The 14,985-nt window shown below is 36.1% G+C and overlaps 1 long non-coding RNA gene across 1 annotated transcript in view; it reads right to left on the reverse strand.

Annotated features, from left to right (window-relative positions):
- Positions 1-279: 279 nt before the first annotated feature.
- The window catches only part of LOC116587103, a 33,991-nt gene continuing 19,285 nt past the window's right edge, over positions 280-14,985 (reverse strand). The window contains exons 3-5 of the long non-coding RNA XR_004284324.1: positions 14,281-14,394; positions 9,610-9,749; positions 280-882 (exon numbers count right to left, since the gene is read on the reverse strand). This is a non-coding gene — a long non-coding RNA (uncharacterized LOC116587103). The remainder of the gene's footprint in view (positions 883-9,609; positions 9,750-14,280; positions 14,395-14,985) is intronic.

A 14,985-nucleotide genomic window follows, 5' to 3' on the forward strand; every position in this document is an offset into this window, starting at 1 on the left:
GGTCTGCCGTGAATGGATTAGCATTTCACAGTGCGGTCTTTGCAGAGTGTGAATTTGGATTTATGAATCTCTACGAAAGATAATGTATGAGGGCGGTCTGAGAATTTTATTCACTCAACCACCTTTCTAAAAAAAAAAAAAAAAAAAAAAGATTTTAGTTATTTGTCAGAGAGAGAGAGAGTCAGGCTGAGGGAGAAGCAGGCTTCCTGCTGAGCAAGTAGCCCTGCACTGGGTCTGTCCCAGGACCCCGAGATCATGTCCCAAGCTGAAGGCAGATGCTTAACCAACTGAGCCACCCAGGCATATGCACCCAAACATCTTCTTTAAGGAACTTCTTCTTATGAGCATTCTTTGCTCTACACGACACATTATGGGATATATTTTATATTTTTTAAATTTTTTTATAAATATATAGTGTATTTTTATCCCCAGGGGTACAGGTCTGTGTACATTATGGGATATTTTTAATAACAGTGAATGAATCCTGTGCCATCCAAGATAAATTTAGGACTATTCAGGCTTTCAATGTTTACGTAGACATAGCAATATTTCTTCCTTTCCAGGGAGAACATGGAAGTCCTGGCCAGAAGATCAGAATATCACAACAGTATGACCTCAGGATGATTGGGTGAAAATTTGAGACCAGACATCATCACAGGAAGAAAACAAGAAAATAACAACAAAAAGGCTGGAATACATATTACTCAGGAGGCTCCTGTGCTCCAGGTGGATTAACTAAGAAGTTAAGGAGCATACTATCAGTTATATCTGAGAAATAAAAAAGAAATAGAAGAAATAAAAAAGTACTTATTGAATTTAAATTATCCTAGGAAAAACTTGCATTCATCATGGTCTTGAATGTAATGTATCTTACTCTTCTTCCTTGAGAAATATGAAATAAAAGAGAAAAGAGGAAGTAATTAGAAAAATACTTTCATCACCTCCAAAGTCTTAGAAGCTTCTGTTTATGAGAAACAACAACAAAGAAAGCTGCAGAGCTTGCAGTAACAGATGGTACTAATTAGTGTCTCAGAATTCATTAGAAACCATGTCAAAGTTGACTGGCTATTTGCAAAGATACTTCTGATCAGTTGTTCTAAAACTCCTTTCATAAATATGTTAGGATATTCCATACCATTTTAATAAATGTTGAAAAATCCAAAAGAAAAAGACATAGAGATGTAGACACTATTTTGTTATTTCCCAGCAATGACAGGCCTTTGTCAAAGCTATTGAAAAAGTGTCCCTCCATTTCCTATTAGATGACTTTAGAATGGAGGACAAAGGGAATGGAGGGAATAAGCAGCTTAGTCTCTATAGCTAAAGGTTACGAATAAGAGGTCAGATATATTTATGTCTTTCTGATATCTACATTTATCTCTATTGACTGCATATTCCAGACAATCCCAATGACTATATCCTTTGTTCCTGCTCCCCATGAAAGGCTAAAAAGATATTTCTGGAAGCTTTTATATTGATGATTCCAGAAACACATGGACTAAAATGATAAAGATTCTTAGTATAGAAATGTTTCATACTGTCTTACTTTGTCTTTTCAAATGTTTTTGAAATAAGACTTCACTACCTCTAAATCATTGGTTACAATGACACTGAAAAATTTCACCTATCATACAACTTTCACTAGCCATAAGCCTTTATTTTTCATTTGTTTTAATTACTCATAAATATCTCTGCCAATTGAACTGTCAGAGGATTTAACAACATTTTTGTTATCATTTAGACCAGCGTTTCAAGATATACACTGAAATTACCTTATAAAATATCAATGCCTAGATCCCACTGTCAAAGATGTAATTAGTCTTGTATGTCACCTGGGAATCAATAATTTTTTAAATCTTCTTACGTATTTTTAAGATGCAGACAAGGTTGAACAATAGCAATTTCAATCAAATGGCTCAACAATGAATTTCAATATACCTTTTAAACCTTGGTGTACTATTGTCACAAAGCTTAATCTCTGCTTCACCATTTTCTTTTATTTCAGATTTTTTTATTAGATATTCTCCAAGTTCAGGAAATTCTCCTGGATATCAGACACTAAATCTGCATACAGATGACCTACTTAAGAGGGCACTGATACATAATAGTTAATAAATGTCCTATAAAAGCCCATTCCAGGGATGCCTGGGTGGCTCAGTCAGCTAAGCATCTGCCTTTGGCTCAGGTCATGATCCCAGGGTCCTGAAATAGAGTCCCGCATTGGGTTCTCTGCTCAGGAGGGAGCCTGCTTCTCCATCTGTCTGCCACTCCCCCTGCTTGTGCTTGCTCACTCTCTCTCTCTCTCTCTCTCTCTCTGGAAAATTAAAACAAACAAACAAAACATTTCAAGAAGGGAAGGAAACAAATACACAGTTACCACCACTTAAGGTGCTACCCCCATTACCTCTTACAGCCATCTGGAATGCTGACTGTTTGTTCCCTGCCTCAGTGAATACAGTTTTTTATTTTTTTATTTTATTTTATTTTATTTATTTTATTTTATTTTATTTTATTTTATTTTATTTTATTTTATTTTATTTTATTTGTCAGAGAAAGAGCACAAGCATGCAGAGAGGCCGGCAGAGGTAGAGGGAGAAGTGGACTCCCCACTGAGCAAGGAGTCCAATGTGGGACTTGAGCAGAGAGAGCCAGGAAATAACTTTCAATTGTTGAAAAACATCTCAAAAAGGGAGAAAAGCCATCAATCAGGGATAGGTTCTGTACTGAAATAGATACATAATTATGAACTATGGTAATCACTGCTGCCAATATAGATCCTCTATTCCTATGCTTAATTATCCCCTCTTTCTAGCTGTGCAAGATGCTTTTTGTGTGGTATCCTAAGGCTGTCACACCTAAGTCCAGGTAGGTGAGGGGATGGAACTTAAATGATGACCAATGGGTATTGTATGGAAGTGTTGAATCACTAGATTGCATACTTGAAAGTAATATACACTGTACATTAACTAACTGAAATTTAAATAAAAACTTAAAAAATTATGACTTGATATTTTTGTCCAACAAAAGGGAAAATCTAGGCAGAACTGGTCATTAAGTTCTCGGTAGCCATCAGACTTCAGAAATTAAATGATCATTCTGTCATATTTTTTTAAAGAAAAAAACACTGCAAGTGACCTACATGAATCAACAAGCCAGTACAGAACACATTTTCTACACCAAGACCATACAGCTGTCACCACTAACAAACAGCTCCATGGTAATCTCAAATTCCAGGCACTTATTTTGTGAGAGAAAAGATAAATGGGAAAGAGGCAATCATCATTACTCATCTACCTTGCTGGGATTTCCATCTTATTTGCTCCAGTTTCTTCCTCACAGGCAGGGCGGAAGATAGATGGGAGGTGGTTTGCCAGACTCATTTTGAGAAATCACTGATTGGGAGATTAAAACTGACATTTATTTTTGCCTCCATAAAGGCTCTGAATCCTGAGATACCTAATCATTAAAGTATTTTAAGAGTGAATAAGTCTTAAAAGCCCCTGACAATTTGTGAAGCTAATTGTACCTCCCACAGTTTTGTCCATCATCTGGACTGGGTAGATTTCTCTCTCAGCAGAGAGCCTGTTCCTTGGAAACACTATAGATGGACACAGAGTGAGGATCATTAAATCCCCCTGTGTGGTTATCAGAGTTTGTCCGTGGGCTGGAGTTGTTAGGCAAAGGATGTGGGCCGGGTTTTGACGCTGCAGTTCCTGCAGTCTCTAGATATATTTCCTGTTAAAGCAGTTTTTTTTTTTTTTTTCCTTCAGAGTTGGATTTCAAAGTCACCTTCTCAGCGTTGTACACTGTTTTGTCGCCCCTGAAGAAGAATGCACTGACTACAGAAAAAGACATTATTTTCTGGCTCAGTTCTTGCATTGTTTTACATCTTGAAATTTGGGCTACTAGATCTATCCTTGAAGGATGAATGAGCCAAATTTCCACTGTGAGTAAATACACAGGCAACTTAACAGCTAGATAAGTTAACAAAATGATGAAAACTATCCAATTTATGAAATTTTTAATTTTTCTGGAGTTTTGAATCATTCCGCTGTACTAAAGGGAAAGGTTCAGCTTTTGTGTAAGGAACAATACCTTTGACTGGATGTGAGTCTCTGGTAAATTCTCAATGCCTGATTGACCTTCCTGGATAATCTTCCATCTACCGACTTTTGAATACTATGAAATGAAGGTTACTATGTAGGAGAGTATAAGAGGAAAAGTGATAAAATAAATAGATTCTTCCTATAGGGAGAATGAATATAAAGAAGAGGTGGTTGACCTAAGCAGTTGTAATAACATGTAGAAAAAACAAAACATTTAAAATACGGAAATTTTTAAAAGTTCACAATTAATGCGAGTGTGTTAGCCATGGAGGAAACATCCTCAAATATGATTATAAGAATTAGAAAAGGAAAGAGATCTTACTGGATAATCAAAGTAATTACTAGAATGTTCTAAAAAGAATAATAGAGGGAAGTGAGGAAACCATTAAAGCAGCTTTCAACCACTGAGTCTTGACACATTCCTGATTTTTGATCAGTTGTGAAGTACATTACAAATAATTTAGGCACAATAATACTTAAAGTATGAGTAGTCTTTAATGATGTGCTTCCTTTTTTATACATATAAAAAAAAAACCAAATTGGAACAGATATCAAGTGCTCCTTTCAATAACCCAGTCACACTTTCTAGCCTTTCTGCTTATTCTGTTGTGTAGGAGACAAATTGCTTCCTAGTAGTCACACAGGCTCATCTATCAGATGTACCAGAGCAAAACCCAGGAAGCAAACAAACCAATGATCCAACAGAAAAGATGAAGAACTTTTCCATGATCAACATGCATGGAGATAGAGGGTGCCTGGGTGGCTCAGCTGTTAAACATCTGCCTTCAGCTCAGGTCCCTATCCTGTGGACCTGGGATCAAACCTCTTGTCAGGCTCCCTGCTTAGTGGGAAGTCTTCTTCTCTCTATGCTCTTCTCCCCGCACCCCCCCAACTTGTGCTCACTTGCTCCCTCTCTCAAATAAATAAATAAAATCTTTAACCATAATACTCATGGAGACAGAGAGATTAGATGTCATAGAGGGCAGTTAACAAGTTCTTTTTATAATGTGTGCTTATGATTCAGGAATGTTCTTTTACAGAAACTGTGTCAGTATTATCTCTTCACTTTCTCCAATATTATTGTGCAGAAAAAGATTGACTCTCAAGAAGCTAAAAGTCAGTAAAAGAAATAAGAAAAGTGTATGCTTACAGTTCATTGAGCATGTACTCCTTTTCAGGTCTCCGCTAAACACTTTCCGTATATTGTTTTATGTAATCCTCATAAAAACATAGGAGTTCTGGTATCTCTATTTTATTAATGAGAAATATTCTGATTTTATATGATTTCACATCATATAAATATTAATCAGAGGATTGAGGCCATATGATATCCAACTATTAGCAAAGTTGAAGTCTTCCCTATTGCCTTGCACAAGAATAATGGCAGTCAGAACATGACAAGCACCATAAGAATGTGGAAAATTAAGAACTGTTGGATCACAAGATGAGAGAGACCTCTTTGGTACAGATTCATATAAGTCTTTAAAAAACAGGTAGTATCTCAGAATCGTATACTTGATGGTATAAAAGTACCATCAAGTCCCTGCGTCTTAGGGGTTTTTTGTTCAATCTCCTCAAACTCTCTCTTATGCTAGTCAAATTACCAATTGAATTATGAGTGTGGCACTGCCTTTGGGACTTACGCACACTTAGTGAGAAGAAAAGAAGTTACTGTGGGAATTGCCATCCTCTCATTTTCTCCAAGAACTGCAAAAATCTGCAGATTCCAGCGGAGACTTGAGACGTCATTTATAGTATGTTATCTTCCTACTCTCGAGCTTGAAAAGGAACACTTGATTTGCATTATTGATTAAAAATGCTATTTAAATTGCCTTTGTGCTGAAGTGGTTTGTGAGATGAGAATCATCTCACAAGAGATGATTTCATGAGAAATCTTTTTTTAAGAACATCTTGAAAGAAACAAAACAAAAGTTCCAGGTCTCATTAGCTTCATCCAACAACACAACAGTTCAAGTATTCTATATCCATCTTGAGGTCTTCTTTAGTTCTCCAGAAGCTGAAGGGATAGGGGCATGTGGGGCTTCCAAACCCTTGTGTGTCATCAGAGCACCTCAGGGTAGCTTCATACACACACTGTGAATCTCAAGGATGCTCTTGTTCCAGAAGAATTCTAAAACACTTATATTTTTATTGTTGTTGCTGTTTTAACTCTTACGATTTTAATAGCTTCTTTTATTCAGAGGTTGCCACTTAACCTAATGATTAAAATAAAACCAGTGCTGTTTCCTGTATATTCTTAGTTTCTAGAGGGCAAAGCTGAAGTTTATTTATTACATATACATAGTTATTACAGAAATTAGGAAAAACCTATTCTAATTTTATTTCCTCAGTTCTGAAATTCCTCTTTTTTCTTTGTTTTCTATATCTTGCCTAACAAAGATGATCTTAACTTAGTTATAATTAAAGTACACAAACTGTTTTGTAATTTGCATGTCAGTCATAGCAAAAGCATTTTCCATATTACTTCAAAGTCTTCATAATTAGGATTTTAATGACAAAAATAATTATTTATTAATACCATTTATTATTATCCATGAAGCTTGCCCTTAAATTTTAATCAAAAGAAAATATAATATACAATTTTAAAACCACTGTACCACAGATTATGGGAGTATTTACTATTTTGTTTTATTTCTCTGCATGAATTCTGAAAACTATATTGATATCTATACCTCATTCTTATTAATATGTGCTAATTTAAGTATTAAGATAATTAAGTATTATCCCTGAAAGTATGGAGGATGCATATAATTAAATGAGATAAGCAAGCAAATGGACATATCCTAAAGATCACATGCTTGGAGCTTGTTCTAGGTGAGGGACAAAGGCGGTGACAGGCAGAAATGAGTGAATCATTATTCATTCTATTGTCCTTATCTGATGGTGGTACACCTCCCTGTTCTCCCATACTTTCATTTTATTCTAGTGACATGTGCTTTGCTCTCAAAATATGCATGGTTTTTGGTGGTACACCATCCTGTTCTACCTTATTCTCATTTTATTCTAGTGACATGTGTTTTGCTTTCAAAATATGGTACAAATGACAACAGCTTTTAGAGTTACTTTTTTTTTTTAAAGATTTTATTTTATTATTTATTTGACACAGAGAGAGAGAGATCACAAGTAGACAGAGAGGCAGGCAGAGAGAGAGAGGGAAGCAGGCTCCCTGCTGAGCAGAGAGCCAGATGCAGGGGCAGATCCCAAGACCCTGAAATCATGACCTGAGGCAAAGGAGCCCCTAGAATTATTTTGCTAATGGTGAAATTTCCAACAGTGGATTTCATTAGGAAACACTCAAGAATTTCTTCTACCATTGAAATTGGGCTACAACTTTGTCCGCACTGTTTTGTAGGCATACTGGAGTAAGTCTGAGAGGTTTTATAGTTACTAGGTCTTCTAGGCATTTCTGAAAACATAATTCCCAAGTCTACTCCACTCTGTTCTCATCTACAGTCTACTCTGTTCTCATCATATTTTGGGTCTGTCCCCCACTACAGAATGAAGTGCATAATGACTAGTTCAAGAATCTCCATTGGTCCTTTCTTAGAACTTCTTTTTCTCAACTGAGGTATCCTATCTTTTCATTTATTATGAGTATATTTTCCTACATTTCATTAAGCATAGTTTATTAATTGACAGAAGGACTTATCTACTTATAACATTCGGGTCTTCTCAGATTTGGCCTCCATTGCTTTTTCTCTTGACAATGGGTCACATTTGTTCTTCCAAAGAATGGTTAGTAGACAATATTTTTGGTTAGTAGGCAATAATTTGTTGACTACAAACAGTAGTTTGTCTCCTAGCCAGTAGGTCAAATTTCAGTTTGTTTTTTTGTTTGTTTATTTATTTTGTCCTATCTAGATGAGGTTGCTTAGAGTTTTCCCACATGTAAACAGTTCAGGGCCAGCCAGAGATTTGAGAAAATTTTTTTTTTTTTTTTTTTTTTTTTTTTAAGATTTTATTTATTTATTTGACAGAGAGAAATCACAAGTAGATGGAGAGGCAGGCAGAGAGAGAGAGAGGGAAGCAGGCTTCCTGCTGAGCAGAGAGCCCAATGCGGGACTCGATCCCAGGACCCTGGGATCATGACCTGAGCCGAAGGCAGCGGCTTAACCCACTGAGCCACCCAGGCGCCCAAGATTTGAGAAAAGTTTATACAAAGTTTGGGGTCCTCTTCTCTGGCTGTATCTGTTTCAAGGTTCAGTCCTTACCGTTTTGAACCAGTAATCACCTTGAACTCTCTTCTCTAATTCTTCAGGTCAGAAAGTCTGCAAATTATTAGAGCTTTATTTCTGATGTGTGACACCAAATGTCAGCTTCCCTGCTCTCAAGATAAACTAGCAAAAACTCACCACATGCAAACCCCTTCCTCCAAGTTTTGATTCTCCTCATTCTCACTCTCCTTTAAGTTGTCACATTTTTGTATTTTTTTCCAGATTTTGTAGTTGCTATCTCTGGAAAAGTAAATCTGTTAATGCACTCAGTTGGCCACAGAAGCAAAATCATGCCGATAAATCTCTTTAAAACTAATAATAGAAACAAATTAAAATACCCAGAAAATGCCACAACTCTATCAATCACATGAAGAACCTTGGATCTGTGCCCAACTTGGACCTGATGAATAAAGAGCAAACTTCTTGAGGGTACCTTCAGATTCTTTCAGGAGTCAGCCATCCATAGCCTGGCCATTCTAGAGGTTTTTCTAGAACAGCTCGAATACAGATCTCATCCACACAAACCTTGACTTTTGTAATGGCTTTCTAAATCATTTCTTCTATTGTTATTTCTCTCTTTTTTTCCAATTTTGCCTGAACCTAGCTTTGAGCACCTTTCTGCTCAAAAATGTTAATGCCTCATTCATGGTCTGATTAATTTCCAGTTTCTGAGCCTAACTTTTTTTTTTCCACTTTCTTCCCTCAGAAATGATAAGAAGTAAACAGTAAATACAGACTGGGAAAGCCAGTGCTCAGTGTATGATGAGTAGGTCTGTAACTCTGGATAAATTTTTTAACTTCTCTGTATCTAAGCTCCCCAGCAGTAAAGTGAAGTTACTAGAGCACTACCTCATAAGGCTGTTTTACAGATTAAGTGAAGGAACCTTGGAAAGCCTCTGAGAACAGTGTCTGGCACATGATGCCCCAGCAAAGTGTTAATTACAGTTCTTAATATCTGCATTGTCAGTTCCACTTTCTGTGAAATGGGGAATATAGTTCTATTTGAAAGATCAATGGTTTCCATGCAACAAATTTTTTTTAAACTCTTCCAATTTGAAGATTTCAGCTATATAGAACTATATGCCATTTCTTGCTCTGTACATTATACCTTCCCCAGTCAAGCTGACTTTCATGAATATGAAATGACCTTCTCTCCCATCTCTATCTGTTGAAATTCTGACCATCTTTTAAGGCTGAGCAGACTTAATACCAATTCACCCAAAACTATTCCTGATATCACTCAACTAACCATCTCTCTATCCTCTTACCTTCCAAAGAGGCACTTCATGCATTTCTTATACAGTTTTTTCCATTCATGCCATATTCCTTCCCAAGAACTGTGGGATGCTTGGCAATGGTAACTGTAACTTTCCCATCACAGAATCCTTAGTAGTTCTTTAAGCATTACCTATATATAGTGAGATATCCACAAATATCTAATGGGTTGAAATAAAACACATTACTCGAGAATTACATTAGCAAATAAGAAAAAGAAATTTTTAAAATATTCATATTTCTACCAAGAGAATTAAAATGTGTAAATTGTCATATTTCTTACATGATAAGCCAAGTTGGTGATATCATCTTTAAAAAAGAGCAAAATTTCTCCCTGGAGCATATTTTAGGAGTTTGGTTAACATGCAGTTTAATTTCATGGTATAAGTAATGACGTTATTTTACATTCCAAAGTCCAGCCACATGGCCTCTTTGGCTCAATGCAATTCACAGCTAGCAAAAACTGCTTAGTGCTGGATTTCACACCTGGTCTCCTGGGACCGGATGGAGGAGCAGTAAATAGTACGGAGAAAGATCATATAGATGCCTGAGAGCCATCTGTGCACAGTGGTATAAATGACAAACCAAAGCATTTCATCTGTCATCCCCAAAGTTAAGCTTCTACCTAGGGGACTAAAACATAAACAGAGGCAGAGTTTTGTTCTGTTGGGCTGACAGAAACTTCGCCTTCTCATCTGATTGAAAGCAAATGCAGAGTGTGCAGGCAAATAAAGCCTGTCCCATTATCAAGTGCTTGTTCCTGCTGCAGAGGTGTGATTCTATAAGGCTGCCCTTCAAGCTGTTTTCCTGAGATCCATCTGGAATTGTTTACACAGTGCATCTTATTTGTTTACTTCTAGACATCACTTCTTGTCCTCTACCTAGCCTAAGTGCTGCTTTGTAGATTCAGATATTAAAAGGCAGACTGATTTGGTCGGTTATAGAAAAGTCAGATAATTTGTTTGTACTCCTTATAAACTCCGATATTAAAGTAGAGGTGCTCTGAGAGACTGCACATCCCTGTCTCTGTTTTGTAAGTATGGAAACAAGCTTCTACGCTATATTAATAGCAAAAGTTCAAAATAATAAATGGCCAACATTGTGGGATGCATAGCCTGATTCTCCTATAGCCTGCCAGCAAATGGTGGCTTTACAGCCTCGTGCCCTGATTGTCTTCTGTTAAACAAGCAGGTTATTTCAAGTTTGGAAAGAATGCTCTAATTCTGACTCCCTAAATTAAGTCACCTGTGATTGTTTGAAGATTATACAGGTTGTTGGTAGAATACATTTCCTTGGGGTTGTAGGCCTGATGTTTCCATTCTCCTGCTGGTTGTTGGTGCTGGACAGTTTGCAGCTCCTTAAGGCTGCCCCTCTCTACTGACAGTCCATAGCATGTGTGTTTGTTTATATTATTTCAGGTCATGTAGAGTGTGATTCTCTAACTTTCTCTTCCACTACCACCTGGAGAAAACTCTACTTTTATGGGGCTCATAGGATTAGATCAAGCCCACCCAGACCAGATCAGCTGTGCCATATTACCTTATCTAATTACAAAAGTAAAATTTAAAATTTTCATGGTCTGGGCATGTATATTGGAGTAGGAAAATACGGGGGGACATCTTAGAATCCTGACCAACACAGCATTTCATATTTTCTATAGGTATGGTGAATAGTAACTTTTATTTTCTGTGAAGGTTTCTAATTGGTTGTCCCTAATATATAGAAGCATTATTTTTAAGAGTTAGACCACCAACAGAATCCGGGCAAGACTATGTGAATGATGATTTCAAGTCCAGAATTAGGTTGTTATATGCAGAGGTTAAGGAATTTTACTGCTGTAATTAAGTTCCCAAATCAGCTGACTTTGAGTTAATCAAAAGGGGGATTATCCTGACTTGAGACTCTCCTGACCTAATCCTTAAAAGGGACTGGGCCCTTCCTGAACAAAGAGACGGGAAGGATGAGAGACTTTAATGCTGACCTGGAAACAGCAAACTGCCAAGCTGTAGAGAAGGCCAACTGTCAGGGTGAATGGTGGCTTCTAAGAGCAACAACTCTCAGTTGACAACCAGAAAGAGATGGAAATTCTTGGCCCTATAATTATGAAGAACTGAATTCTACCAATGACTGTTGAGTTTGGAAGAGAACTCAGCATCAGATGAAATCTCAGCTCTGGTCAATATTTTAATTTCAATCTAATAAGACCCTGAGCAGAAAACCTAGTTTGTATATTTATTTGTATTTCTATTTATCTTATTTGGCTATTATTGTCCTTTAAACCTCATGAATCATAGGTTTCTTCAATCCTCAGAAATTCTCAGCCAGAATCTCAATCTCTCTTTAAAGTGGCTTCAGTAATATTTTCTTTATTCTTTTGGAACTTTGATTAAATATATATTGGATCCTCTCAATCTATCATCAATCACTCTTTTTTTTTTACCTCTTTCTTAATCAGCTCTATTTTGAATGAATGTATTAGTACTATCATAATGAATTATTAGAACTAAATAGGATGCTTATGTCAGCCTTTGTCAAAAATGCTTGATAAAATTAATTTCATGTAGAGTAAATTAATAATCAAATTTTTAAAATTTCCTTGCTGTAATTCTTAGCATTAAATAACTTAATGCAATTAGAAACTCCAGGTTCATTTTAAGGGAAATGGTTGGTTTATTTTTCTATGACTTCCCTATTATCCCTCTGAACTCACATCTCACTATCCAGCAATTTCTTCTTGTATCTTCTATCACATCAGTCTAGAACCACATTATGATAGCATGTCCCAGATCCAAGCCTGCAAGGATATAGGCACCCTGCATAACATTCAGACACAAAGTAGCTTGATTCAGTTCCTATTCTCACAGTGATATATGTAACCCACCCTTCACCACCCAAGTTTGGATTCCATATAAGATATGGACCCAGGCAGCCATGGATAATTGTTAGATACAACATACTTAGATAAGGAAAGAATATCACACCCCATCTCTGGGTTCCAAATAGCAAGATGGCTCCAAATTCCCAATTTGCATGGAAGACTTATTCCTTTTTACCATTCAGGAACCACGCCTTCAGTTACTGTTTGCTTTTATATAAGATAATATTTGCTATAGCTGCTCTACCGTTAATTTTGCATATCTCTGAGTCTGATCCATGAGATAGTGATGTTGCTTCCATTGTTCTGTGTGTCTTATTTTCTTTCTTCTCTCTCTGTCTGTATCTCTATGTCTCTCTCTCTCATGACTTTCTGTCCCTATCACTTATCTATCTACCTATCTATCTATCTACCTATTATATACAATTCTATTGCTAAATGTTTGGAGCCCAGGACGTTTGAATTATGAATGTACTATATCTTTTGGTCCAAATATATCAAGAATTATTATAATCAGGAATTACATAGAAGGGATTTTTCTTATTGCTTGTTTAACTTTCGGTAATTTTATTATCAAAGTTATTAATAAGGATTTTTTGCTTTGTTCCATTTATCTTTACTTTGACAGTTACATTTGCATTCCTAGGATTCCTATTAGGCTTACTCAAATTTATTTCGTAAGTCCATTCACTCCTTGAAATCTTTATGATTCATGGATTCCCTTCTTTTTTTCTTTAATTTTTCAATATTTAAACCTACTTAATTAAAATTCCTGTCAGATCAATCCATATTCTCTGGTCCTTTTCATGTTAATATACCTGTTATATACACTGGCTGCTTTTCACAACTATGTATGGTCTCTTTATGTTAAAATGTTTGCCTATAATGTTATTTGTAGTGATCATTCTCTTCCACATTGAAGGGTGGTTTGTAATTGTTTCTAACCATCCCTAGTTCTATAACATCTTTTAAATTTTCAATTTTTATTTTTCTCTCTGTTGTTCTCATCATGTATAGTTAGTGGAATTCTTGCCCTGTATCTTCATTCAGTGCAAGCTTGAGGCTCCAAATACCCCTCAAATAATTATTCTTTATTATTTGACAGGGCAGGAATCTATCTTTAGCCCATTTGGCTCAGTTTTTCTAGTACCAGTAAATAATAATGATATACCACTAGTAACAGTTGTAGTAGTAGTAATAATAATAATAATAATTGTTATTATGTTTACTATAATAATTTAATTATATATAAATTATATTAATATAATTCAATATAATTATTATTATTATTATTATAGGCATTTTTTATAGATTCCTGATATATGAAGGGAGCCCAGTTTGAAACTTTCTAATGGGCATGGCTGTGGTCTCTGTGTGGACTTTAATATGCTACTAGTCACGTGGTTGTGATCCTGTATACTTCGTGAAATGAAGTTACTATCCCCACTCATTTTAGAGCTATGCATTCAATCTTCCTCCCTGACACTTGAAAATGTCCCTTTCTTGCCAGGCTCCCAGTGTCATTTTGAACAGTACAATATTTTATTTTTATTGCTTCTAAGTACATGGAGGTGGGAAGGGGTTGAACAAGTAAAAAATAACTTTTACCATTTAAAGCTGTCTAATCGTGAAAGTGGTCTAGAAAAGTAGTAAGTTCCCCTCCACTGTACGTGATAAATCATAAGATAGGTGCTATCCACTACAGGTGCCTGAAGTAATTTATTCTTGTATAAGAAGTTAAACAAATGCAATTTTCTTGAGTTTAACAAACTAAAGGTATAGATTTTACCTTAAGACATTATAAAAGCCCATATAAGTTGTCCTCAGAGCCTCAGCTCTCCCAGCTAGGAACTGTAGAATTTGGGGCAAGTCACTTTCCTTCTAAAGGTTATTCTGTCATCATCTGCAGAGTGAGACATGGATAATATTAACCCTAAGCTTTAAAGTTGTTATGGTTCTATGACTATCACTTTCCTTCAGATTGCTTTATTTAAGGAAAATTTTTAACAGAAGTTTGACTCTTGAACTGCTAAGTAAAACACTTTTATGACCCCCCCTGCTCATAAAATACATTAAAAGTCTAGGGGAAATGGTTTTCTCTGACCATGGGATTATATGTTACACTCATTTAGTGCTAATATAAATTCAGAGCCTCTACAGAGCTCCTCTTTGAAAGTTTAGACTGCTGTTAAATTGATGGGCAGAAAAACAGGTATCTTCCTTATCCGACTGATCAGCTTATTTTGGCAAGCATATATGAGACTGGCAGCTAAAGAGAAAATGCTTGTTGTCAGCAAACCACTTAAACACAGACCTGTCGCAATGGAACCCAACTGTCTCTGGTCTTCTCTGTCCTCTCAACCAAACTGCAAGATCCTGGAGGACACTAGTTGCTATTTTTATACCAATATATCCCTGGCATGTGACACAATGAAAATAAAATCTGTTCCATGAATTATCTTGTTTAAAATTATACCTTAAATATTACCAGGAT

The sequence above is a fragment of the Mustela erminea genome, chromosome 1, assembly GCF_009829155.1.
Source record: "Mustela erminea isolate mMusErm1 chromosome 1, mMusErm1.Pri, whole genome shotgun sequence".
NCBI lineage: Eukaryota > Metazoa > Chordata > Mammalia > Carnivora > Mustelidae > Mustela > Mustela erminea.